The sequence below is a fragment of the Mus musculus genome, chromosome 6 (assembly GCF_000001635.26).
Source record: "Mus musculus strain C57BL/6J chromosome 6, GRCm38.p6 C57BL/6J".
Lineage (NCBI taxonomy): Eukaryota > Metazoa > Chordata > Mammalia > Rodentia > Muridae > Mus > Mus musculus.
The window spans coordinates 32,014,128-32,041,835 of NC_000072.6; the positions used below are offsets into that span (position 1 = coordinate 32,014,128).

Here is a 27,708-nt window from a genome sequence, read left to right on the forward strand (position 1 = left end):
GACTCTAACTTACTGGAACTATAAGCCAAATAAACCCTCCTATAAATTGTCTTGGTCATAACATGTTTTCACAGCAACAGAAAAGTAACAATACACCACTTTTCCCATTCGATGCGATGCTGCTCCTGCTTCAAGATTCACTCTAGCCTTGAGATCTATTGCTTCACCTGCAAGTGTAGGGACTCCATCAGCCTTTGAAATTGGCTAGAGATGGAAGACCCATCACCCCCTGCCACTTTTTGGTGGTGACCTGCTTTCTGTAGACTTGTTCTGTGGTGGACTACTCTCAGCAGGCATCTCAAGACCCTTCAAGAACTTAGGGCTGTAAGACTTGTTGACAGTCTTTTGGCTGGAACATTGAAGACCACCAAGGGCACTGAACTATATCTTAGCTCCTCTCAGTTGGCATCCTGCTGCTATTGAACCTCTCAATATTTCTACTTTCCTGCCTGAATTGTTACTCTTGGGGCAAATAAAAATTCACTATTTGTTCACACTTTATTCCCTACCCATTCCATTCTTGGAGGCAGAGCAAGACATGAAGATGAGATAAAATTCAGCTGTCTCATCTTGCTTGCATTAGATGTATGAACACAGTTGTCTGTTGTGGGCTAGGAAGCCATGTGCTGATATTGTCCTCTGGACAGTGGGGCTGTAAATTTGCAATTTTGAATCCTGTTATAAAAGGGAGCATGGAGACAGGTTTGCCCTAGTTGGGATGGTGAAAGGGCTGAATCAAAGGGCAAAGTTTGGGAAAGGAAGGGTTAACATGTGAAATGTGTTGCACAGGAACACATAACAGGAAGAGTTGCAGTTGTTGGGAAAAGAAGGGTGGAGAAATGTAAACAGTTAGGTTGGAAGGCCAAGAACAGAAATGCTGGCTATTAGAAATGTGGTAACGTTGGGGGATAGATTTTTGCATCTTTGTACTTATATAAACATCACTGATTGATTGGTACTAAGGAGTAGAGAGTGGATAAGGAGGAGAGAGGGGTTAAGTTCCCAGGGTACTGGATTGGGCAGTGACATTCACTGAAGCATGCAGTCTTAAGGAAGAACACACAAGTACAGACATTTTCTAAGTCAAGATAGCCTCCAGGAGTCAAGCAGACATGGACCAGGGGATATGTTACAGTTTGAATCTGAAATGTCTGCCACAGGCTCATATTTTGAATGCCTGGTCCTCCAATCATGGTGCTGTTTTGAAGGCTGGTAGAACCTTAGGAGTTAGGGCACTGCAGGTGTAAATACATCCCTAGGGACTGTCTCTTGAAAGTTATATCTGCCTCTTCTGGGCCCAGGCACAGCCTCTCTCTCCTGCTAATGCCACCACAGAGAGAGCCCCTTAAATTTTCTCTTCCTTTCACTATTTCTGTCAGGCACTGCCACAGCCATGAGAAAAAAAAAAAAAAAAGCAAATCACTCACTCTCATCCCTGGATCTTTTTGTACCCATTTCTTCTGAGTTCAAGGTGACTACAAGCCATCTAAGGGAACCTGAAGACCAGATCTTCAGCTCTGAGCACTGTAGACTCCCTATAAAACTCTATGCTGCTGCATACTGGAAACAAGGGCTTCTCTCATCTAAATAATTGTGTTGTCATTGGCCCATTAACTCAGTGAATATTTCTTAGACACTAGTGACTGTATAGGCATTCTGTTGGTGGTACTTACAGACAACAGGTACTTCTCTTCTATGAAGAACGGAGGCAGTGAATACCCAGCAAATGTAGAGCTAATTGGTTCTGCCTCTGCCTTCACTGCTGTGTGGGACTAGTAAAGATGGTTTGTTGCCTTGTCTGCTTTTCCCTTCTGCTGGGATGGCAGCCAACCACCTAGAATCTATTTACTTGTCTTTTCAGAGCCCCCAACTACTTTTAGATGAGAATTTCAAAACCATCTTCTGCCATCTCTTTGATGACAACTCCCTCTCAAAACATATTTAACTCCGCCTTTGGACTCTGAGGCTCTGAGTTCCTGGAGACCAGGACTCAGACCTCGGACATTTTTCTGCTTAAAGCTTTGCATCTGACCTCCGAATCTCTGAATAAAGCCTTTTAAATAGCACAGGGCTTATCTGCTTTCAATAGTCAAAGTCAAAAGAGAGTAAATTAATTTTGAACTTTGATTTGTTCATCTGTCTACTTCTCTAGACTTTAAATATCTTGAGGGTGTAGCTATGTAGTCAACCATGTTTCCCATACAATCCATGGTATACATTAAACAATTACGATTAAAGTGTGTGTGTGTGTGTGTGTGTGTGTGTGTGTGTGTGTGTGTATGCATGTGTGCATTGAATAAATGAACAAGAGTCATGTTTTGATGATCAGTATATTTTTAAATTAATTTTCATCTTTTTCATTCTTGTTTTCACCATCTCCTCAATTGTAAATAAAGTTTCTATAGGAAAGAGTTTTGGTTGTTGGGTGATAAGGGGCATATTAATATGGGTGCTCAGAGTATGTGTTGACGGATGGCTTAGAACTCAGGCCTATAACTGCTATCTTTCACATGCGATTTCATTGTTAGTTGGTTTTCTGTCTGTTCCGTGGTTTGCAGGGGCAAATCCAATTCATTTCTTGACTCCTTACTAAGTCTGGGTAATATGTTCAAATGCTGGGTGGAGAGGGACCCTGGAGTCAGGACATTTAGAAAAGCTCTTTATGTGACCCTCCTAAGTGCTTTCTCTCTCTCTTCACAGGTCCCAAGAATCAGGTAAGATTTTCATCCTTATTGTGTGCGGAAAGAGAACTAAAGTATCAAGGTCAGCAACTCATCTGAAGTTGGAATTTGAACCAAGTTCCTTCTGCCTCCCCAGCTCCCGGTGGAAGAGAGAGTCTGCAATGTCCTTGACTGCCAGAGTCGTCCAGGACCCTGGCAACGTGCCTGGTCTCCACTGCAAAGGCTACTTTGGCTTGCAGGCTGAGAGGTGGGGTGCTCAGCATGTGGATGGCAACAAGCCCCAGGGACTCTGTGCTAGATGGGACTGTTGGCTACTGTGAGACGTGGCCGCCCAGAGACTTAGACAAGCTGGGTCTCATAGCCGTCTACCTTCCAGTGACCTTGGAGGAGGCAGAGGATATGACTATTCCCTACTATATGTCTCTAAAAAGAGATCAAGCAGGGAGGAGGCCATGCTGAGGGGACCAGTGTCCCTCACATACAATTGACAAACTAATACTGATAAGCCATGGCCCTCATCACCCTACGTCATTCTCACTCATAAAGTTGCCTTCTCCTCCTAGACCACTGCTTTGGAAACACAATAAGTGAGATTGTAAGAGGTACAGGTCAAGGGGGTCTTGACCAGGTGGTACTGAAGAGGCTGGGGTTCACAGGGTCTATTCGGGATACTGGCAGCAAAGTGAGGCCCCTCGTGGGGCCCAGGAGAGGGATGGAAGGAAGAGAACCAAGTCTTGGCAGAGATCTGTGGTCTCAACCCAGAGGGAGAGAGCATGGTGTTTGGAAGGAAAGAGCTCAGACACTGCTGCCAAGCAGATCTGAGCCAAACGCTGACTCTTCGGCTAGTGTCTGCATCGTCCTCTCTCCTTTACCCACAGGTTCTTTCTGGAAAAGACAACAGCAGCGTCCACCCTGAAGTTTATTATGCAGATTAGAGACAATAAGACCAAACAGTCTACACAGAATGAGAGGCATCTCTAGCCTCACCCAAGGTTTTCAAGGGTACGGTGGGGGAAGAGGTTGGCATTCAGCCTTCCCCGCTGGAAGCATAGAAAATTCTCCATGCGAAGCCCAGGGGGAGCTCTGGTCCAACCCTGGCTCCCCAAGTGGGAATAAATATTTATTGAGAGTCAGGCAACCTTACCAAATTTCTTCCCGACCCCTTGGCCACACTCCCTGTCTTCATAGTTGGTCGCTGCAGCGTTTAGTGGAGAGGGCCTCAGCGCTTCAGTAGATTATATGGAGGGAGCCAGCGAACCTGGGGGGACTTGAGCTGATGTGAAAGGCTGGGCTGAGAATGCTTCAGACCCTGAAATTGAGTCGCTGTTGGGATTTGCTTTTGAGCCTCTGATTTGCAGTTGGCATATTTATAGGAGACCCCGAACTATTAAAGGATGTGCTCCCGGGCTTCTTGCCAAAGCATCCCTGGCTCGGTTCCTTCCACAGCTTGCCAAGGTTTGACTGCCCTGGGTTGCAGCCTTACAGCCAAGGGACACTTGGAGGCCCCAAGATAGCCCTGGGAAAAGTGTCAAAAGCAATGGCCTTAATGTTTAGAAAGGCACCATGCTAGAGGTGTTATCAGATCTCAGGAACCCTGGGTGAGGAGTGCCGGGCCACTGGGGCCTTTTAATGATTCAACACTCTGCCATGAGTTGAGAAGTCCGAGGCCTGACTGAAATCCATTGTGTGTAGACTTTCCAAACCTGCTTCTAGCCACATAAAATGGGAATGAATGCATCTGTCTCTTAGAGTTATTTTATTTTATTTTATTTTTTGAGAGTTCTTAGAGCAGGTCTATGGCCACTGAATGGCATACATTGTGACACTCAGCCATCAAATACCAGGAATTGTTAGTCTACTCTGAAAAGAAATGAGACCTCAGGAGAGCCAACAGCACTGACTTCAGGTATGTTCTAATCTGACACCCTTCTTTCTAGCCATGGGCATCCTGCTTGAGTTGGGAAATCCTCTCAGGACGTCCTGAGTAAGTACAGTGAAAGAGTCTGGAGTTTTGGGGAACCCTATATTCTTTATGAAGCAGGACCCTCTGGATCAGGAGCTAACGGGAGAGCATATAGGCAGCCGGGGCAGACAGGGGAGTGGCAGTCACCCATCCAGGCCCAGGGCCTCAAAGCTTGGTATTGTCTTGTGTTGTTGTGTTGTCTCTGTATTCTTGTGGTTGATGAGCTACCACGGTGTCTGTGTGTTGCCTTCATTCTGCCTTGTTTTGCAGCTGTGGCCACAGGGAAGGGTGACAGGAAGGGATGTATTGATTGTGTCACTTAGGCACTGGTCTGTCCCATTTCAGGTGGAGCACCTACCCTGGAAAGCTTCCTTCTGTCTATTAGCCTGACACCCTTCCCTCATTCTTTCTCCTCCTCTACCTGCTCACCTCTTCCCCTGGACCCCTTTCTCCCCCAAATCACAGGGAGGATCTACTCTGTAGCCTGGTAATTTTGTTTTTTAACTATCTTTTTATTTTTAATTGTCATAGAGTGATTGAATATATTTTTGGAGTACAGTATGACAGTGTGTGTGTGTGTGTTGTATATCTATGTACACATCTATGCACATGCATGTAGAGGCCACATCAGAATATCTAATATCTTCCTCTTTGCCTTTTTGCCTTGAGATACAATCTCTCACCGAACTGCAAATTCATCATTTGGCCTAGCTAGCCAGCTAACTCTTGGGATCCACCTGCCTCCAACCCACAGTGTTGGGGTTACAAATGTCACAACTATGCCTAGCTTGTTACCCGGTGCTGGGGATTTAAACTCAGGCCCTCACGCTTGCAGAGCCAGCCCCCAGTGCAGACATATAGTATGTAATGATCCAGTCAGTGTAAGCTGAATGTCTATAACCTTATACATTAGCTCCTCTTTTCTATGTCAGAAACATCCAACCTCTTCTCCACTAGTCCCTTTGAGATATGTAGCTGGCTGCGGCCAACCATAGGTACCCAGCTCTGCTACAGATCACTGGGGATTATTCTTGTTCAACTGCACTCTGTAGCTGGGACTTCTTTCCCCATTTCCCACCTCCCTCAACCTTCCTTGGTTCTGGTAACCATTATTCTTTTTTAAAAATTTTTCTTATTTATTTAATTTAATTTTATTTTATTTATTTATTTAGTGTGTTGGTGTTTGTCCGCATGCTTATCTGTGTACCACATGTATGTCTGGTGCCCTTCGAAGCCAGAAGTGGGTATTAGAACTCCAAAGCTGGAATTACAGACAGTTGTGAGCTGCCATGTGGGTTCTGTGAACTGAACTCAGGTTCTACAGAAGAGCAGACAGTGCTCTTAACCACTGAGCCATCTGTCCAGCTCCCATAACCATTATTCTTTTCTCTCCTTCTGTGAGATTGGCTTTTAAACCTCTAAGCAAAAACATGCAAATGTTCACTTTACTGTGCCTAACTTTTTTTTTTAATCAAATACAATGTTCTCCAATCTCCATGTTGCCACAAATGACAAAATGTCATTCGTTTATATGGTTGAGAAATAGTCCATTATGCTTACATACTACATTTCCTTTATGTATTAACCAACTGATAAACACATAGGCTGGTTCCATATCTTGGCAATTGTGAATGGTGCTGAAACGAATCTGTGACTACACATGCCTTGTCACATGTTGATCTCCATTCCTTTGACTCTATACCCAGTAGAAAACTGTGAGATCAGATGGTCGATCTGTTTTCAGTTTACAAAGGACCCTGCATGTTATTGCCTGTGGTGACTGCTCTAAGTGACATCTTCACGGGCCATTACCAAGCTATCTTCAATGGTCTCATATCCATACTCTGCATCCTGGGTAGCTGGGAAGAACATTGGATAGTATGGGCTGTGCAGCTTGATGGCTTTCTAGTTTTTTTAATGGATTCTTTGTGAATTTTACATCACGCACCCCAGTCCCACTCATCTTCCCATCCTTTCGCCCACCACCCTTGCAACCAACGTTCTTCTAAAAGAAAACACCAGCTAGTAGTAGAAGCTTTGGTGGGTCACCCTTTTGTCTAAACAGCTTTTCTTGCAAACATTCACTGTAATGAGTCATTTGTCTGGTTCAAGGCTTCTGCTATACAACCAATTCTGGATCCTTGCTGGCACTCTTCTGATGTCTTGGGTCATGAAGGTCCTGCAGCTTTGGATCAGCAGGACCTGCCCTTCTACATGCTCCAGCAGTTCACTGATGGATTATATTTTGGGGTGGTTGACCTCAGAACCCTAGATCTGGGCATGGGTGGAAGCTGAATTGGTCAACCTGTTAGCTCTCCCTCTTTGCTCAGGTGAGGAGTGGGGCCAGCTCTCCAGCTCTCTGGCTCTCTGGGCCAGCGCACTCTCCTACTGCAGGTAGGAGGCTTGGGGGTGGGATGGCATCTTTCCTGAACCCACACTACCACCTTGCAGATGAAAATGAGGGGCTGGGCAAGGCCAGCTCTCCCCAGCTCATGGTCTTGGGGCTAGCTCACCCACCACCACCACTGGGGCCAGCTCACAGACAAACCCCACTGCCACTGGGGCCAGCTCTACTGTGCTGTTCAGGTGAGGTGCAGGGCCCACTTCCGAGTGCTGCAGCTGGCTTGATAGTTTTCTTTTTTTTTTTTTTTTTTCTTTTTTCTTTTGGTTTTTTGAGACAGGGTTTCTCTGTAGAACCCTGGCTGTCCTGGAACTCACTTTGTAGACCAGGCTGGCCTCGAACTCAGAAATCTGCCTGCCTCTGCCTCCCAAGTGCTGGCCTCTGTGCATGGGTGGCAGGCCTGCCCCACCACCCACAGTCATGACTCTTTCCATGGTCGTGCATTGTTAATAGTGAGCATAATGGCATAACAGTGATCTGTGGTGCCTGTTTAAGAGTAGCCCTGTGTCCTGCAGAAGGCCATACACGCTGCTGTGGCAGCATCTGTGTAGTTCCACTACAAGCCTCATACCGAGGTTGACAAGCACTAAGACTCTCCAACTCGCACATAATTGCCTTCGATGCTTGGGCTCTGGGAGGAGGACTCAAGTCAGTTTCTTATCTTTGTCTCTGATTGGCAGGCCTGTGTGAAGCACACTGGTAGGGGGTGGGAGGTGGATAGTTGGAGAGGGAGGCAGAAGAGGCCATGGGCCTACTCCACACGAGCCTGTCTGTCATGGGCCCCAGAAGTGTGATAAAATATCAGATCTCTCCCTGTAACCTTGTCAGCCCGCTGCCAGCTCACACAGTACCAGCCTTTGACAAGAGGAAGGGAGGGTGATGGGAAACTCCACTCTTGGCAACAGGGAGTCTGTCATGGGATTCCTGAGGGAGCAGTGCCTATTCTTGTGTCGCATCTGCCAGTACCTTGACTCAAACTTGCCCAAGAATGGGACTGCGCTCCTCCGGCATTCTGTGTTCTGAGTTACATCCACATCAGCCAATGCATTTCTATTACCTTAATTGCCGTGTTTAAAATACTTCTCGTTCCTGGAAGAGTTGGTGTATGGAGAGAGATTCCCCTGTGACGATGGCAGGAATGTTTGTCTCCTTGGGGACCAGACAGGCACTTGCTGCTCCTCCTGCAGCTTCTCTTCCCTTTCTCTACACAGCCCACTCCCTTCCTGGGAAAATTCCCTTCCGTCTCTGAGTGTATCTGTAGCATCGGATGACTGGCAGTGTCTAACTCAATTAGTCAAATGTGGCTTATGACTCACTTTTAAGGCATCCCAGATAGGTCATTCAGAGTTCTGTCATTACCTTTTGGTCTACCTAACTGTCTTAGATCTGAGGAACAAAAGACATGGTCACTGCTGCTGCTGCTGTAGCAAAGAAGTCCTTTGTAAGTCAAGAGTAGGATGTGAGAGTGTCTACCTGGCCATCTGGCCAATGCTGATAAGGTGGCAGAGACAAAAAGAGGAACTGGCAGGCCTTCTTCTGGGGAGGAAAGAGCTGCCAGCAGCTTCAAGCATCTCTGCTCTAAGCATCTTCTCCCTTTTCCACCTCCATCCCTTATTTCTTAGCGACTCTTGTAACATTTATTAAAAATCAAGAGGTGCCAAAGGACAGGTAGAGTGGATGTGAATGGAGCAAGAAGGAACATATTTCAAGACATTCAAAGTCAAAACAGTCAAGGTGATGGCTTTCAAATAGTCTTGCTATTCAGCTTCCTGGGCCCGGACAGCCTACTCAATTTACAATCTGTGTTTATACCCAAGGTGGGCTGATCATCTCAGCAAGACAGAGCTGGACTTAGAACCTCTCTAGACATTAAACCTCTTTACCAGGGAGCTTTTAGATCTTTCTAAAACAGTCACATTTCCCCATTACCAATGGTCCTGTGGTGGTAGCAAGCAGCCAATCTCTCTATCACGTTGGCTTTATAAGCTATGAAAAAGTGCTTGCTTGCATCCCACTAGTGCTAGTGCCATTCCCAAATCACAGTTGTTTAGGAATACCACGAACTCAAGGGTTAACCATCTAGAAAAATATTGCCTCAGAAAAATCATCCCAAAGTGCGCAAATCCCCAGGGGAAAGCTGGAGAGTAATTGCAGGTAGTTGGCTCCACAAATACCCTTTAAACATAATTGGAAGGCACGCCATGCTTGCAGTCACGCACTATAAATGCTAACTACTAGGAGGCAGCGGCCATGGAAATGAGCAGCTCCCCCACCTAGCTGAGGCTTCCACTGGAAAACCCTTGCAGAGCTTTGCCCTCCAGATGTGTGTGGCCCCACTCTTTTGACTCTTGGAAAATGCTGTTTACCTGGAGTCGGACTGGGGAGGGGGTGAGCTCTGATTTCATTTGGAAGTTCTTGCCATTTGCTGTTTTTTCTCTTACTCTTCCCCAATGGAGAAGAAGCATCTATGCTTGTTCTTCTTGTCTTTTCTTTGTTTACCTCCTTATCTTCTGACCAGCCTTGGTTTGGCCTGAAAGTCTCCATAAACATCCAAGTGCCATAGGGCTATTGGTTTTCCACAACATCATTTTTTAAATGTTCACAAAGAGCTTTACCATATGGTTATAACATAGCTTCTTTGATAATAACAAATACACAAGAAACTTCTTCTATGGATCTGTCTTAGATATAGCATCTAGCAAAATGGCTTTCAACTTTTCTAACGCCGTGATCTCTAATATATATAGTTCCTCACGTTGTGACCCCCAACCATAAACTAACTACATTGCTGCTTCATGACTGTAATTTTGCTACTGTTATGAATCATAATGTAAACATCTGTGCTTTCCGACGGTCTTAGGTCAGCCCTGTGAAAGGACTGTTCAACCCCAAAGGGCTGAAACCCATGGCTTGAGAATTGTTAATCTAATATGTTAGTCACTGTATTTCTATAAGGTAAAAATGTATTATCCACTTCTTATAGATAATAAAACAGGTTTAGGAGAAACATTTTGCTAGGGCTGGATCTTGCCTTTAGGCTGCAGACTTTCTAAATTACCATGTTGATTATTGCTAACATTCAAGTTCTTTCCGAATTTTAAGTATCACAGAGCCACGAAGAATATCTTTAGGGCTATCCCCTTAGCACAGTTCCATGTTAATTTCAAGAATAGGATACTAAGGCAATCTGGAGGCCCTAGAGGCCTACCCCTCCTTCCCACTGTACCCTTCCCTGCCCACTCACAAGGCTGCATTGGAATCTTGAAAGAGAAATGTATCTCCAAACACTGAGAGCCCTTACTTTAAAAATCATTATTTTTTTTTATTTTCTTCATTGGCAATCCTTATTTATCAAAATACTAGACAGCTAAACATTAGAAAGTTGTCATGGTGGATTGTATAAAAGATAATTATTGGAATACTTAATTCCTGAAATACTGCTTGCTTCTGGCATTCAAATGTATAGCTTTTAAAAACCCAAAGAAACCTTTATCAGGCTCCAGGTCTACCTCAGGCCACCCAGTTCACACTACTGAGGAAGTGCCAAGCTCTACTTCTTCAGTCATACTGGTTATATACGCCTCTCAACCACTACTGGGAGCCACTAAATCTGAACAAACTTCTGATTGGTATGAGTATGTCAGGCATGATTTTACACAGATGAGCAGTCTTTGTGTTTACTCTCAATGATGGAACACAGAGAATCTCAGTGGGGTTGCTTAGGGCAGAAAAGAAATTTTTGGACAGTTTGAAAACTCCTAATTCTAATCATTTGCATATGTACATGCCTGGGTGTGGGTATCTGCACATGCGTGCAGATTCCTGTGGAGGCCAGAAGAGGGCATCAGATCCCCTGAGGCTGGAGTTACAGGTGGTTGTGAGCCACAAAGTCAGTTCTGGCAACCAAACTCTGGTCCTCTAGAAGAATAGCAAGTGGCCCCAGCTGTCATCTAGCCAGCCCCTCAATTCAAGGACTTTTAGGACAGGTGGAAGGCTTGCCAGTAGAAATTTCATGTGGAAAATTAAAAAAAAAAAAAAAAGCTTTAAGGAAAGATGTTGAAGGAAAACGTACTTTTAGGTATAAGACAGACCCTTTAAGATCATGGCGGCAGGAGTTGAGGATTTAGTTCAGTGGTAGAGCGCTTGCCTGGCCCTGGGTTTGGTCCTCAGCTCTGGGAAAAAAAAAATCATGGCAGCACTCCAAAAGAGATTTTGTAAGTAGGGATGGGGATTGGATTTAGAGGGTGCCTATGGCTTCTAGTTAGTGGAGGGCAGTTTGCTAAGTTTGTGGTATGCCAAGCACTTCCAAATGTTAACTGCCCATGGCTCATTGCAAGCCATTGAGAAAACTGGTTATCTTAGGATGCCCTCTTTCTGATAAGCTAATATTCTATGCTCCTACTCATGACAGTTCATTTTTTTCAAAGACAAACCAAGAAAACATTAGTCTAAGATCATTTAAATACACTATATTTTACTCAATCTAATGTAAATTCTGCAATCTAGAAAAAAATTGAAATGCCATAAGAATTTATGGTCAGGTCTATATATCAAGGAACACTCTCCAACATGTGTGCAAATGGCTATGCTGAAAATATCCATAGTAAATTCATTGCATTTGAAAACTAGGAATGAATAACATGTTCAATAGGGAAAGAGATAAATGAACTGTCAAGAGTCATGTGATGGGTTGCTACTAAACAAATGAATTAATTAGATTTGTATGTTCCAATGCAGAGAGTTAAAAGACATAATATTGAGTGAAAAACGTAACTTGCAGAATCCCAGATTCAGTATTACACCATTTATACAAAACACATAACTTAATAACATTCTATTTATAGCTGTATATGTAATATAAAACATCACTGGAAAACTGCACCCTAAATTGATGATAGTGATCATATCTGGGAAGTGCAGAGAAGAGGTTTCCACCTTGCATTAATTGTTCTATTTATCTTATTTATAAAATCAAGTACAGTTTACTTCTGGCTTAGGAGCATGCAATTTATTATTGTTTGTGCTTTTCTGCACTTTTTGAAAAGCACAATGGTAAGAGGAGAAAGGAGGAAGGAAGGAAAAAATGAAGAAAGGAAGGAAGGAAGGAAGGAAGGAAGGAAGGAAGGAAGGAAGGAAGGAAGGAAGGGGAAGGCTGGAAAAGAACAGAATATATTTACAATTAATTATCCTAGACAGAAAATAAGTACAGAATACATTTCTCCTAGAACTTGGCACCACCACATGGCCTTGAGGATTTATTTAATAAATTATTTTAAAAGTTGTTAGCATTAGGTAATGAGAAGTATGCTTCTTTTTTATGTATTACCTGAATCTCAACTTCGGGCTCAGCCACGATGATTAACTTTTTTCAAGTGCCTGAGAATCTGCAGGTAATCCTTTTGGAGGTGTTCTTAAATTTTTTTCAATCCTATTTTATACACTGTCTTATTATTATAAATAAATATGAGAATATATAATCACGGTACAAATCTTTAGTGTGTGTGTGTGTGAGAGAGAGAGAGAGAGAGAAAGAAAGAGAGAACCTAAGCAATCCTGCTTGTAAATCCTAACAACCCTCCTCTTAGATTCTAACAGTTCTAAACTTGGATTAGGCAGGGATATTGCCTTTGTCTTCCACGTTGGGTCTTGGCAAGCATTTGCAATAATTACTCTTTAAACATCTTTGGTTGGCACCTAGCAGCTTGTTCAGGTCTTGACACTGGTAGATATCTTGGCAAATCTGCATTCTCTGACTGCAGGAACTTGCTCTCCACTATGGGGTATTGATGAGGTTGGTTGAGCTGCCATAGATGGGCATGTCTTATTTGAAGTAAGAGGTTAATTTTTGTGTGCTGTCTGTGGTTTACCAAAGAAAGGTGCAAATTCATAGTCAAGTGTGCTAGACTGAGTAAGTTATAATGAACAGAAGTTCATTTCTCACAGAACAGAGGCTGGGAAGTCTAAGGCTGAGAGGCTGGCAGCTAATGAGGGCTTTCATCTTATGTCATCCCGAGGAGGAACTGTCCAAACAAGGGTAAAAGGAACGAGTGGCCAAAATTAGCTGTAAGAAATCAACTCACATGATAATGGCATTGACCCATTCACCAGGGCAGTACATACACTGTGGAGCCCTTGAATCTCCTCAGGCCTCAGCTGTCGGCACATCAGTGGGGCTAAGTTGTCAACACATGCTTTTGGAGACACATCAGACTGTGGAAGTTAAAAGCTGGGTATCTGGGTACCACCATTGGCTCTTGTTACAAGGTGAAAGTTATTCTTTTCAGCGTCTTCTCTCCATTTTCAAGTAGAGATCTCACATCTCTTTAAAAACATGTATATTCAAGCCAGGCATGGCTGCTTGTGCCTGTAACCCCAAAACTGGAGACCAAAGCCAAGCAGATCCTGAGAGCTTGCTTGTCAACCAGCTTAGTCAATATGATGAACTTCCAGTTCCCCTAGATACCTATCTCATGGAAGAAATGGTGGAAAGTGATAGGTCAGGTTGTCTCACATCCTTCTTCTAGACTCTGCATGCATGCACTTTGGACATGTGTATGTGCACACAAATGGATACACATACACACTAGCATGTATTCAGTGAGCTCATTGGCCTTACACATTGTGTCTGGTGGTATCTGTAGCAAAAGAATGGTAATTTGTGTTTCACCTTTAATTTTGCTATGTCTACCACAAAACATGTTTGTAAGACTTACCATAAAAGATGTGAAAGAAATCTTTGAAAGGAAGGTAGAGAACCATTTTTTAAAATAGTATTTCTATTAACAATTTGGGAATTTCATGCAATATATTTTGGTCATGTTCATCTGTCTTTCTCCATTCCTCCCATATCTACTCACTCCATCCAACTTTAATATTTTTGAAATCTGATAAGTCCAGTTTGTGCTGCCCAAATAATCTGGAGTGTGGGAGCATCCCCTGGAGTGTGCTTGACCTGCCAGGGTTTATAGCATTAAAGAAAACTGACTCTCTCCATCTCACAGCAGCCACCAAATGACAATAATTCCTCATTTGGAGGGTGGAGGGGCTTTGTGCCCACATCACTCTTATGTGCTTGGATTTTGTTTGGGCCCATCTTACAGAAGTCTTGTGCATGCTGTCTCAACTACTATGAGTGTACATGCATCTCCTCTGTTGCATCTAGAAAATGTGGTTTCCTTGTTGTTACTCATAGCCTTGGCTCTTACAGTCTTTCTGCCTGTTCTTCCACAGTGATGCCTGAGCCTTGGGGAAAGGGAAGTGATACAGATGTCCTATTTAGAACTGAGCATTCTATAGTTCCTTATTTTCTGCACACTGACTACTTGGGAGTTTCTGTTAATCACCCTCTGCTGTAAGGGGCAGCTTCTTGATGAGGGTTGAGTATATCTATGGGTATACAGTAAGTCATTGTGAGAGGTTTAATAATATGTTTATTCAGCAGAATAATCATAGTAAGGCTCTCGGATAGGGCTTGTGATCTATCTAGCAACATGTTCTTCACCCCACTAATGGTCCCAAGTATCCCATGGAGCAGGCCTTAAATCACATCAGAAAGTGTTAGGTTACTCCTGTAGCATTGAAGCCATGATTGTGTCAGTGACTGTGTCTTGCAAGTCACTTATTATTGGAGTGTGTCCAGGTCACAGCTGAGTAACATTGATGACTACTTCTCCTCTCTGGCAGGGTGCATAACACCTCCCAGCACCATGGAAGCTAGCCAGGAGGGAAGAAGCTTTCAAGTAACCGCGAGTTTGATTTCCCCTTGTTTTATTATTCAAGTATGTGGTATCTTCATCAATAGTCTTCCCCTCCAGGAATGGATGGCCTCTTTTGGAATTATTTGTGAGAATTATATTTTAGTGTGAGGCATTATTTGAGTAAGAGTTCCTGATCGTGAGGGGAAACTTGTTAGCCATTTTAATTTGTCTGTTTTATGGACTCTGTTGTCTTTGACCTCAGGAACAATTGATCAGATATACTACCCAGTAATGGTCCATCTAACTGTCATTGACTTCTGGAAATGCTGAATTGGCTGGTCCATAGTTTGGCCCGAGCTCTGGGGCACTTTTATCTTCCTTCCAACCCTTTTGTTTCAGCTAGTTCTCTTTTATTGGTCCTAGCACTCTGGGCTGACTATGGTTTCTTCAGGGAGATGCCACCTGTTTGAGCTAGTTTTATATCAACTTGATACAAACTAGAGTTACTACAGAGAAGGGCGCCTCAATTAGGATAATGTCTCTATAAGATGATGCTGTTGGCAAGCCTGTAAGGCATCTTTTCCTTCATTTATGATTGAAGTGGTAGGGCCTGACCCATTATGAGTGGGGCCAAACGTGGGCTGGTAGTCTTCTGTTCTGTAAGAAAGCTGCCTAGGAAAGCCATGGAGAGCAAGGCAGTAAGCAACACTCCTCCATGGCCTCTTCATCAACTCCTGCCTCCAGGTCTTGCCCTCTTTGAGTTCTTGTCCTGACTACTTCAGTAATGATGAGAAAGAGTAAGGCAAAAAACATTATCCACCCCCATGAAGTTGCTTTGGTCATGGTGTTTCATCACAGCAGCAGAAAACCTGACACCACCTGCTGAACTGTGAGTAGAGCCACAATGCACTCTATCCAGGCTTAATGACATTCTGCTAGCTAGCGAAGACATTTTCACAAGTGGATGTTGGAAATATGAGAAATCCCAGTGCCTTATTTTTTTCATGACTGTGGGTTGAGGGGAGCATACATTCCCTATCTAAAGTAGATTTGTCCCACAGAGAAATCTATATAAACACCCAATAACCCTCTATACACCAAAGCCCAAGATTCCATTCACGACTGACCACTTGCAGGACTGTTTGGCAATAATGCATGCCTGGGAGTAGTTTAAGTAATTGTGATCTATTACCATTATTTTGCTTCCCCCAACAGCAATCTCTCCATCTCTCTCTCTCTCTCTCTCTCTCTCTCTCTCTCTCTCTCTCTCTCTCTCTCTCTCTCCATCTCTCTCTCTCCCCCCGTCTCTCTCTGTCTGTCTGTCTGTCTTTCTTCATTACACACTTTCTCACTCATGTGACTAAGTATCTGACAATAACAATGTAGGGGAGAAACAGTTTACTTTGTTCTACAGTTTTAAGGGATGCAGCTCATTCCATTAGGGAAAGCACAGGAGAGAGCAGGAGTGTGTGGTGACTGGCTGCACTGCTTCTGCAGACAGGAAGCAAAGAAAGGGGAATGCTGGCTGTGCAGCTCGTTCAGTCCAGAGCCTCAGGTCGCGTGCCCTGCATGCTTTCCATTGCTGTGGTAAACACCATGAGCAAAAGGAATTTGGGAAGGAAAGAGTTTATTTCATCTTCTAAGTTATGGGCTATAGTGATAGGAAGTGAGGGCAGGAACTCAAGGAATCTGGAGGCAGGAATCAAAGCAGAGATCATGGAGGAGCAATGTTTACTAGCTTGCTTTTTATATAACCCAGGGCCACCTGCCCTGTTAACACAATATAGAAACTTGCTCATGAGCATGCCCAGACATCTGTGACATAGGTGATATTAGGACTTGTCAAGTTTACAGTCAACATAATAAATATAATGCCTTAGGGCTCAGAAAGCAAACCATCACACATGCACACATACTACCATCTCCATCACAACCAGCAACAACCAGCTCCAACTGAGATGTAGAATCTGAGTGGTCTCCTGAACAGGTGAATGTAAGACTTGGTTCCCCTGAGACCATATGCAGATGTATTTTTGTATAATGGGAAAGAATCATGTTAAGAAGAGACATGGGAAAGATGGGGAGATACGAGACCCTTAGGGTTGTCTGTTTTCTAAATGTTTGGGTGGGTCCTAGTGAGGAGAGACTATAAGCAGAGCTAAAGGATTATTGTTATATTGGGGTAGGTGATACTGTGGGGGAAGAAATCTCTTTGATTTAAACACAGGTTCCTTTCTGCACTTGTGTTGGGTGCCTCTTTCAAAGGTTCTGCCCTCTACATGGTAACTTAAGAATGAAGACCATTATCATCTTACTGTGCTCTGGAACATGGGCCATTCATTAACCTATGGGAAGGAAGAAAGGGCACAGAGAACTCACAGCCCACTCTTTGCTCTGGCCATGACTTGCTTTCATTGTCTCTTCTGTGGTCTTATGACCAGAACAAGTCACATGCTCTCATTTAGCAGAGCTTCAAAGGACAGTTTTCGTATGTTCCCAGGAATGTGTCTAGGACTTGACAGATACAGGACGTGGCCTGCTACTGAATTAGTTCTACAGGGACACAAGCAGAGCTCCCTTAGGATTCAGGGGACAGGAAGAGTGGGCTAGGGAGGGGACTTTCTTACTCTACTGAGAGGACCTGGCATTCCGGCAAAGTTGAGGGGATGCAGCATCACTGGGCACCTAATGTGTCTAGACCCCCCCCCCCCCCGTATCTTTCAGAACAGACCAACAGCATAGCAGCAGTAGCTGTGCCAAAGGACTACCCCAAGGTGGTTTGATTAATGAAACTCTACAAAGATAAAGTCATTCTTCATTTTTATAGCAATAAGACAATTTAGTCTAAAGCCCACGCTTCTGCCTAAGTTACCGTGTGCCTACATAGATATGAGTAGCTTGAATTTTTTCCTTATTCCCTTCTATTCAAGTCGTGGGAGGAGTCTCTATAGGCTAAAGACAGAGACTAGGTAGGTAGGTGAGTACATTTCTAGTGTTTCCCAGAGCCTAGGAAAGGCCACTGAGGAGCTCAGCACCCTCTGTCTCTCTACTGAGCAAGACAGAAAAGCCAGCCCTCTCTCCATGGTTACAGATAAATAACATGTAGAATCCTTGCATTTGGCAGGATAGCTCCAAGGGATTTCTGAGTACCTGGATTATCCCCTGACTTCTGAGATTTCCCTATCATTATGGGTTGAAGCTCTGGCAGGAAGAGGGGCAAGAGCAGTGGTTCTCAACCTCTCTAATGCTGTGATGCTCATGTTGTGATGACCCCCAACCGTAAAATTATTTTGTGTTATTTCATAACTGTAATTTTGCTGCTTTTATGAATCACGGTGTAAATAGCTGTGTTTTCTGATGGTCTTAGGTGACCCCAGTGAAAGGGTCCTTCCCCACAGGTTGATCTAGATGCTATCTCTCCTTTCCTTTTGAAGGTCAAAGCATAATTTTGTTCTGGATATTGTAAAATGTTCAGTGAAAACTTGAGCTTATGCTTAGAGTCAGGTAGACACAGTCTTGATCAGATCACAGTGACTCTATCCTACAGTATCATCTCACAGAATTTCCACATCCTTCTCTGGAATAGAAATGAAGAATTCCTGACTTCACATAGGGTGTTAAGAGAACTGAAAGACAAACACACAGGAATACTTCCCGTGCTAAATACTTAAGTTATCATCTCCCTCTTGTTTTGAATTTAAGCATACATTAGATATATGTACATGAATCATAAATGTGAAATAATTCACCTCATAAATTTAGTACACTTGGAGAAACCAGCACTTTGCTTAAGGTAGAATAGTCCTGGCATCCTAGAAACCCTAGAGACCCCACTGGACATTAGTACCAACCCTGCCCAGAAGAGGAGCAGTATCTTCAAACGCCATAAATTAGACAGCTTACCTTAACATTTTATATGCATGGAGTCAGAGCTCTGCTGTGACTCGCTTTTTATTTTTTCACTCAGCCTTGTGATTATAAGGCCTGCAGCATCTTGTTTTGTCCACGCCTTGTTCCATGTTTTGTGTTCACACTATTTTTGCCTATGAGAAAGCTGAGAGGCTGTGGTGATTAGGACAGATTCTGGTGCTGTCCTCTTCTGTCTAAGCTTCTCACAAAATGAGAACAGCAAATCTTCAGAGGGCCTTGGCTAGAGGCCCAAGTGACCCTCCACTTGCTGAACCAACGTCCTGGGCTATGAGATCTTTTACACAGATGCTGTGGCTCAGATCTGTTCCCAAAGTTTACCAAAGATACCCCCGGTGCAACCAAGTTGAATTTGGGACCTTTAAGAGGTGATTATCATGAAGCCTGTGCCTACAGGAATGGGTTACATCATTGTCATAGGAGATGGTTGTTTATTGTGGAAGTAGGTTTATGTGAAAAGGATGAAATTTAGCCACCCCCACCCTTGCTTCTTCTAGGTGCTTGTGGGCACATGCACTTACTCTAATACCCTTCTGCCTTCCACCATGGAAGGGCACAATGATGTGGACACTCACCATGGGCAACGATACAACTTGGGCTTACCAGCCCCATGGAATATAGGAAGCAAATCACTGTTCTTTACACATTACCCAATCTCAGGTATTCTGTTACAGTAACACAAAATGAACTGAAATAACTGGAACCCAGCCCCTAAGGACACCACCTTCACTCCCTGTTCTCGGCGACTGCTTATTCCAAAAGGAAAGCTGCCCGAAGGGGGCTGCTTCAAAGCTGTGCCTCTCTTCTTTGCAAGGCAGAAAGGGTTCCTCTCCAAAAGTTACCAGGATAAATAATAGATAAAACTATTGCATTTGAATAGTGCAACTCGAGGGATCTCAGAATATTTTACGGAGGCATTAAAAGAAGTTCTCCTCTCCAAACCCTACGGAGGGGAGTAGGGTGCAAAATACACCTCATCCCTATGCTTTCCTGTCTGCAGAAACCTGGCAAAAGTGAGACCTGGGGATGCCCCAGGGTGCTTTGATTCATACTTAAAAAGCAAAAGACTGAGTGGGAACTATTCGATTTTCATTGGCTTTGTATCTTGTGTCTCATTCCAACTGCCTCATAGTCAAAGGGAAAACAGACCATGGCTTCCATAGTTCCAGGAGCCAATGTCTCAGCTCAGTTGCCTTCAGAATATCCCAGAGAGGATTCCACCATGGCTGCGTGTGGATGCTAATGCAGTTATGATATTGATTTTTTAAGACCACAATGCGATGAATGACAAGATTTTAGAGACAAATGTCCTTCAAATAACTGTCCCTCTTTTGTTCTGAAAGTCTTTTATGTCGCATCCTTGAAAAATCAGCTATTTAAAATAGAAAAAACCTATTCTATTGTGGTTTTGATGAGAAATGGCTCCCACAGGCTCATATATACAAACACAGAGTCCTCAGCTTGGGGCTTTGTGTTACTGTGGAATCTTTACCAAGTTGGAGCCTTGCTGGAGGAAGTGGGTCACTGGGTCTGGTTGATAGCTGGATCCCATCTCCTGTCCAGAGTCTGCTCCCTCACTCTGGATGCAACAAGACTTCACATTCCTGCCACCGTGCTTTCCCTGTCCCCATGGCCACCATCCCTTTCCAAAGTGTGAGTCAAAACAAATTCTTCCTTCTTTAAGCTGCTTCTTATCAGGTGTTTGGTCACAGCAGTGAGAGATGTAACTGGCTCATACGCTTTCCCCATTTTCCTTTCAGGTGGCCTGTTCTCACACTGAGCAACTTTTTGGTAAAGTTCTTTGATGAGTCAAAAATTTTTCCTCTAGTTATTTCTGACCATGTTTTGTTAGCTCTATTCCCTTAAGTCACCCAGATTTGTTCCAACTCACTGAGCAGATCCTTAGCGTTGAAAAAAAAAAAAAAAGCAATGCAGTCTATCATTTTATGTGTGGATTCCCGCCTCTAACTAGGATTGAATCCTTTCTTCTCAAAGTTGCACATTCCTATTATCTAAAACATTTACTGGGGAAAGTAGATTTTTAAACTTTACTTCTGGTTGCTTTGTGAATGTTGCCCTTGATGTTTAAGGTCCTATTACATTATTAAATTATACAATTTAGAGGATTTTGGTTTTAACAGTGTTTACAACAGATCAGTGAATTTCAAACATATATATGGTTATAATGTGTGGTAGCATGACTATCTTTCATAATGTATCATAATTCTGTAGAATCAATGAGTTCAATGTAAAGCAGATGTACTGGCTAGTTTTGTGTCAACTTGACACAGCTGGGGTTATTACAGAGAAAGGAGCTTCAGTTGAGGAAATGCCTCCATGAGATCCAACTTAAGGCATTTTCTCAATTAGTGATCAAGGGGGAAAGGCCCCTTGTGGGTGGGACCATCTCTGGGCTGGTAGTCTTGGGTTCTATAAGAGAGCAGGCTGAGCAAGCCAGGGGAGGCAAGCCAGTAAAGAACATCCCTCCATGGCCTCTGCATCAGCTCCTGCTTCCTGACCTGCTTGAGTTCCAGTCCTGGCTTCCTTGGTGATGAACAGCAGTATGGAAGTGTAAGCCGAATAAACCCTTTCCTCCCCAACTTGTTTCTTGGTCATGATGTTTGAGCAGGAATAGAAACCCTGACTAAGACAAATTGGTACCAGCAGAGTGGGGTATTCCTGTGACAACCTGACCATGTTTTGGGGAGGTCTGTGAAGGGACTTTGGAACTTTGGTCTTGAAGATCCATTCGTTGTTAAGAGCTCTGTAGGATGTTGTGTAGGAGCTTGGAAGATAATGTTGAGAACAGTGCAGAAGATGGAGGCCTGGCTTGTGAAATTTCAGAGGGAAAATTAAAGACTCTTTTCAGAGCCATTGCTGTTTTGATTGTGAAGATTCTGTAGTTCTGGTTAGCTGGGGCTGAAGAATCAGCTCTGATTAACAAGATACCAGAACTACTAAAGGAAAAACTTTGCATTACTGGGACTATTGATGCTGGTTAGCTGGAGCTAAGAAATTAGCGGTGATTAAGAAGAGACCAGCATCATTGAGGTGACATCTTCTGAGAAGTGTTTTCTGAGAGCACAGTGGCTGTGTTCCAGATATAGCCAAAGTTGTACCTTGTGCTGTGGCTGGACTTGGTAATGTGTAAGGGTCACCCAGGTGGTACTGGTTTTGAAGGCATGAAGGAGTTGAGCAGAGCAGCTGAGGCTTGGCACTGTGAGAGGCCATGGAAGGCCATTGGTGAAAGTCCAGCCTCAGTTGCAATTGATGGCCCAGGACTGAAGGGGTCATGCAGTGTTTTGGAGATGCCAGTACCATGAGATGACCACCAAGAGCAGCAGCAGCAGTGGAGTACAGGCATCTGGAGCCTAGAGGATGACGCGTGTGCTACAAAGGGCATGGCTGGAGAAGTGACCCAAGCCCTTGGAGGAGCCCAGAAGATCGTAAGTTGGATCCCAGACATTGGACGGTTGGAGATTGACTTTTGCTTTTGATTGTGGCTGTGCCCTGATATTTTCCCTCTTGAAGGAAGAAACTGTTTTAGTGGAGCCCACAGTTAAGAGACTTTTAATTGTAAAAAGACTTTGGATTTTAAAAGAGATGGATATTTTAAAGAGATTGAAATTTTAAGAATATGTAAAGACTGTGGGACTTTTAAAGTTATTTAGATCTTGGGGATGAATAAGAATGTAAGGGTTGAGGCTTACTAGTGATGTGTTTGTGTGTCAAGTTGACAAGGGGTCAATTGTACTGGCTAGTTTTGTGTCAACTTGACACAGCTGGGGTTATCACAGAGAAAGGAGCTTCAGTTGAGGAAATGCCTCCATGAGATCCAACTCTAAGGCATTTTCTCAATTAGTGATCAAGGGGGAAAGGCCCCTTGTGGGTGGGACCATCTCTGGGCTGGTAGTCTTGGGTTCTATAAGAGAGCAGGCTGAGCAAGCCAGGGGAGGCAAGCCAGTAAAGAACATCCCTCCATGGCCTCTGCATCAGCTCCTGCTTCCTGACCTGCTTGAGTTCCAGTCCTGGCTTCCTTGGTGTTGAACAGCAGTATGGAAGTGTAAGCCGAATAAACCCTTTCCTCCCCAACTTGTTTCTTGGTCATGATGTTTGTGCAGGAATAGAAACCCTGACTAAGACAGCAGATGTCTCAAAAGAAAATTTTCTATAAATTTATAATCTCAGAATATAAAATACTGACTTTTTAATATATTTTGGAAAGCAGAAAAGAGTCTGATAAATTCAGTGATATTTGTTTATTGTTTATATGAAAATATCATCAACAAATAAAGAGGCAAAGGATGAATTAAAAAGCATTTTGTAATATTTGTATGAGAGAATAAATATACTAACCATTCAAAGAGCTCTTAAAATTAATTTTTAGATAAAAGATGAATCATTCTAATTGAAAAGGCAAGGAAAATAAACAAATAATTTCAGAAGAAATTTAATATCAGGTATATATGAAAAACACTCTGCTCTTTAAGTAATGGAAGATATTCTCATTAAAGCAAAATAATTTTACTCATCAATAAAGCTTTAAAGATGCAAAAATCCTTTCCTAACTATAGGCAGAGTTATCAAGCTGTGGGTATAAACACATACGCTCAAAGTATCTTGTGTTGAGGAGAGACTTTTGCAGTTTTTCTGTAGGAATATTGGGTAATAATGAAAACAATGACTCAAGAACTTAAAAAGAAGCACATACCATTTGATGCAGCAATTTCATTTCTGAATAATTCTCTTAAGTAAGTCATGATTTTGAATTGTGTGTGTGTGTATATATATATATATATATATATATATATATATATATGTATATATATGATTTTGAATTGTGTACATATATATTTATATGCACACAATTATGAAAAGCATTATTTCAACATTAAAATGTTTACTTTTATTTGCAAAATTTACTAAGTAAAACAGGGTACTCACTAATATATCCATATATTGCCTATATATTTTTACTTGTAACATCATAATATAACACAATATATTTTAGGTATATTAAGATATAAATCATATTGAAGTGAAAGACCAAACTAATACACCCACCCTTCTTATTACAGTGAAATGATCTATCATGTGCCACTGAAGAAGCATTGGAGAGACTATAGAAATATCAACATCCTGAAAATATTGTTTGAGGTAGGATTTAATCTATAGACTTACTTTAATAAAATTGTTGATATTCTACGATGCTGTATTGTATTTTAAATTACATATGAATAAAGTATAGGTTATAGTAGATTATAAAGCACTCTATTTAGTGGTTATATTTAAGTAGACCCAGAACAGCCCACTATAAATGGTCAAGTTCTCCAGATAATCGTGATTTTCTTCTGCTACTCAACCCACAAGGTGCATAGGAGTTGTCAAAGCCACTGAGTATGGTATGATGGAAATGTGTCTCTTGGGGACCAAGTGCAAATGCTGACATTGTTGCTGTTGCTTACTGTGGTGAACAAGGGCTTCCTGTGTTAGCCTGTAGGAGTCTTATGCCTCTTGCGACCACCCATGAAGTTGTAGCAGTCTACCTTGCTACCTTGAAATAGGATAGAGTCTTATACTGTGCCTGATGATTATTAACTATCTCTTCATTATTATTAGAAGCAAACCAAATGCCTGTTTAAAGAATAACAGATTATTAATCCTTTACATGTTGGCAACTCCTCCTTCCCACCGTTTCTCACTTCCATTTATTCTAATCCAGACCCATCTCATAGCTTCAGCCTTCTATAGTTGCTAAAGTGTGAATGGGTCCTTTTCAAAACCCATGTCAAGATTTTTTGCCACTGTTATGAGTTAAGGGGTGGAACCACATGAAGCGAATGAGCCCTGTGGGCTCTTTCTCCATTGATGAGATTACTGCCATTATAAAAGAGTGGGCTTCCCTCTTAGTCTCTTGTGTTTATGTCCTTTATCTCCAAATGTGGCAGAAAGTACATTGGGTGTTAGCACCTTGATCTTGAATTTCTTAGAATCCAGAATTATGAGGAAATTAATATCCATCCTTAATAGCTTACCCAACTTTCAGTATTTTGTGATAGCAACATTAATAGACCAAAGTCTTATGTGGTCCCATATGGACCACCCAATACCTTACCATGGGGAAAACACCATCACCTTAGCTGTCTCTTCCCCTGTAGTTCTTTTAAAAGAAGGGCATCTTTCAATGCTCATTATCAAAGACCTTAAAATCTAAACAGCCAGGAGGGATAGATCCTGGATGAGGATGTATTCGGGTGACAGTTGGTCTTTGAGATCATCTCTGTTCTGAGGTAGTGGCGGCCAGGATGGATGCAAGCTAAGAAGGCTGGGGGCTTGGGGATAGGTTCAATCAAGAGAACTATACCCAAATGCCTGTCCCATGGGTAGGTATTCATCTCCAGATGCATCAGCTCTGTTCTTCACTCAGCAGCTGGAGTTTTAAACAGACACTGGGTACTATAAAATGGAATTTTTTCCCCCTCCTAGCCCCAAGCTCCTGGGATAATGACTCAATTATATGTACAAACACCTTGACCATAAGCTTTGGCTATTCTCTAACTAGCTCCTCAGTTAATCATCCTGATTTTCTAATCTAAACTTTGACGTGTGGTTGGTCACCTCTGCTCAGCTCCCATGCTTCTGACTTCCATGTTCCTGGGTGAATCCCCTGAGCCTGGTTCTATCCCAGAACCCCCACTTCCTACCGGAACTTCTACCTTCTATTTCCTACCTCGGCTACAGGCCAATCAGTTCTATTTGACAGGTGAAGCTTCCAAACAGACGTAAGAGATTCCTTCTGCAGGGTGCTGTGAAGAAGATGAGGAAAGCTTAGGAGGAGGGGTGGGGAAAGAGGATTTCCAAGATTTTAGACCAACTTCCTCCATTTAAAGAGACTTAGCTTATTCATGCTAAAACTGAAACATTCTGACACCTGGAAATTAAAAGCAGGTTCCATCCAGAGTGGCAAGTCACCGATTTTTTCCTGTTCTGAGACTAGCCATAGGGCACGGCTGTTGAAGGAGAACAAAGGGTTGTGGGTGTAGGGAGAGAGTAAAGACAAGCCATTTCTCTGTGGATAACTAGCTCAGTCTTTCTCCCTGTGATGTCTGAGGGGGCTCAGGATAGTGACCACTTACATAGTGTATGGATGAGGGATGGTACAAGGGACTGAGCCTGGAGCATGGCTTCCACAGGCTTGTGGCTCTATTCTAAGTGCCTCTTGATTTTAGCCTGTAGAGGTTTCTGAGGGTCAGGTGGCCCGCCATGAGTGACAGAAGGCCATTCATCTTCCCTCTGAGAAAATCAGGATGCAGACAGAATACTTGTAGCTGCAAAAGTTTTTCTGGAGGCTCCAAAAATCCCAATGGGCCACTGAAGGAGGCTTTCTAGGAACTGGGTGATCAGCATAAGAAAAGCTTGCTTTGGGTTTTATTTTCAGAGATTCAGCAAACCTAGGTCCTAAATATTTCATATCCATCAGGGGCTCTTTTCATCTTTGTTGTAATGCCAAGTGAGCCAACATATGTAGACATCTCCCCTCCATTATTATCCTTCATTAGGATCAAGTTACCCACAACAATGTACAATGCCTTTCCTGCTCCTCTCCCATACCCTTCCTAACAGGGAATATAAAAAGCCATAGCAGAATGGAAAATGAAAAGGGGATTCTTCCTCTCACTGACTTTATTTTCTCATTCTGTCCTGCAGCTGCCTGACTGGGCTCCATTAACAAGCTGGACTCCGCGAAAAGTTTCTTGTCATGGATGTCTGTCACTCCCTAGCCAGCCAGACTCACACCATATTTGGGACAGCCAGTACTGTGGTTTGAATATGAGGTTGTCCACATAAGCTCATATGTTTGGACACTTGATTCCTAGCTGGTTGTGCTGTTTAGGAAGGTTACAGAATATGTATGGGCTGGAGCCTGGCTGGAGGAAGTGCACCAATTGGGGCTGACTTTGAGATTTATAGTCTGACTCGGGCTTGCTTCTCTTTCTGTTTTTTTTTTTTTCTTCTGTGTGTGTGGATACAAGGTCATCAGCCAGTTCTAGTACCTGCTGCTTGCTGTGCGTTCCCTACCACAATGGACTCTATGCCTCTGAACTATAAATAAACCCTTTCTGAATCAATGACAGCTAAATCTCTGAAGTCTGCCCTCAGCCCACTAAACTCCCTACCATAGGACCCTAGTTAAGAGAAGCTCATGAATGTTCTAGTTGATGGATACTTATGTAGGAAAATTATGAAGACTCAGGATTTGTAGCTATGCTGAGACATGAGTCTATCATTCATTGGTGGCAGCATAAGCTTTGAATCTATTGATAGCTCTTCTCTTGGCCCCTAAGACTAGTGCTTCTTTTGTGTTCTTTCTCTCTTTATTATTATTATTATTATTAATTATTATTATTATTATTTGCACACAATGCATTTTGGATATATTTACCTCCCTTTCCAAACTTCTCCCATTACCATCTTTTTCATTCTTCTACACCTTCTTACCCAACTTTGAAGTTTCTTCTTTTCACCTCTTCCTCCTCCTCTTCCTCCTCTTCCACCTCCTCCTTCTCCTCCCCCTTCTCCTTCCCCTCCTCCTTCTCCTCCCCCTTCCCCTGCCCCTCCTCCTCCTCCTCCTCCGTCTCCCCCTTCTCCTCTTCCTTTCCCATCAAGCCTAGTTTTTATTGCTCAGCTATTATTTCGAGGAGGACCCACTGTTTGTGTGGCCCGTCTACCAGGGGGATGCATCTCATTAAAGGAAGTTAATTCTCCCTTTTCCTGCAACCATTAAATAGCAATAGCTCCTCAGCTAGTGGCAGGATTATTGTGTTCACCTTCCCTCTTCTATCCTGGGAAGCTATAGTTGCTGTAAGTTCATTTGTACATCTTTCCTGTTGTAGCTGAAAAACACCATTTCTTTGATGTTATAAACTATCTCTGGCTTGTTTATTAAAAGGCTTGTTGACTGTTATTGTTTTTAAGATGTATTTAATTCTATGTTCATGGGTGTTTCACCTCTGTTTGTGTGTACCACATGTATGCACT

General features: G+C 43.0%; 1 long non-coding RNA gene across 1 annotated transcript; it reads left to right on the forward strand.

Moving 5' to 3' along the window:
- The first annotated feature begins 3,870 nt into the window (after window positions 1-3,870).
- Gm31894 lies at window positions 3,871-26,803 on the forward strand. Its single transcript, XR_377515.2, has 3 exons — window positions 3,871-4,587; window positions 23,748-23,826; window positions 26,377-26,803. It is a non-coding gene; the product is annotated as a predicted gene, 31894 (long non-coding RNA).
- The last annotated feature ends 905 nt before the right edge of the window (window positions 26,804-27,708 follow it).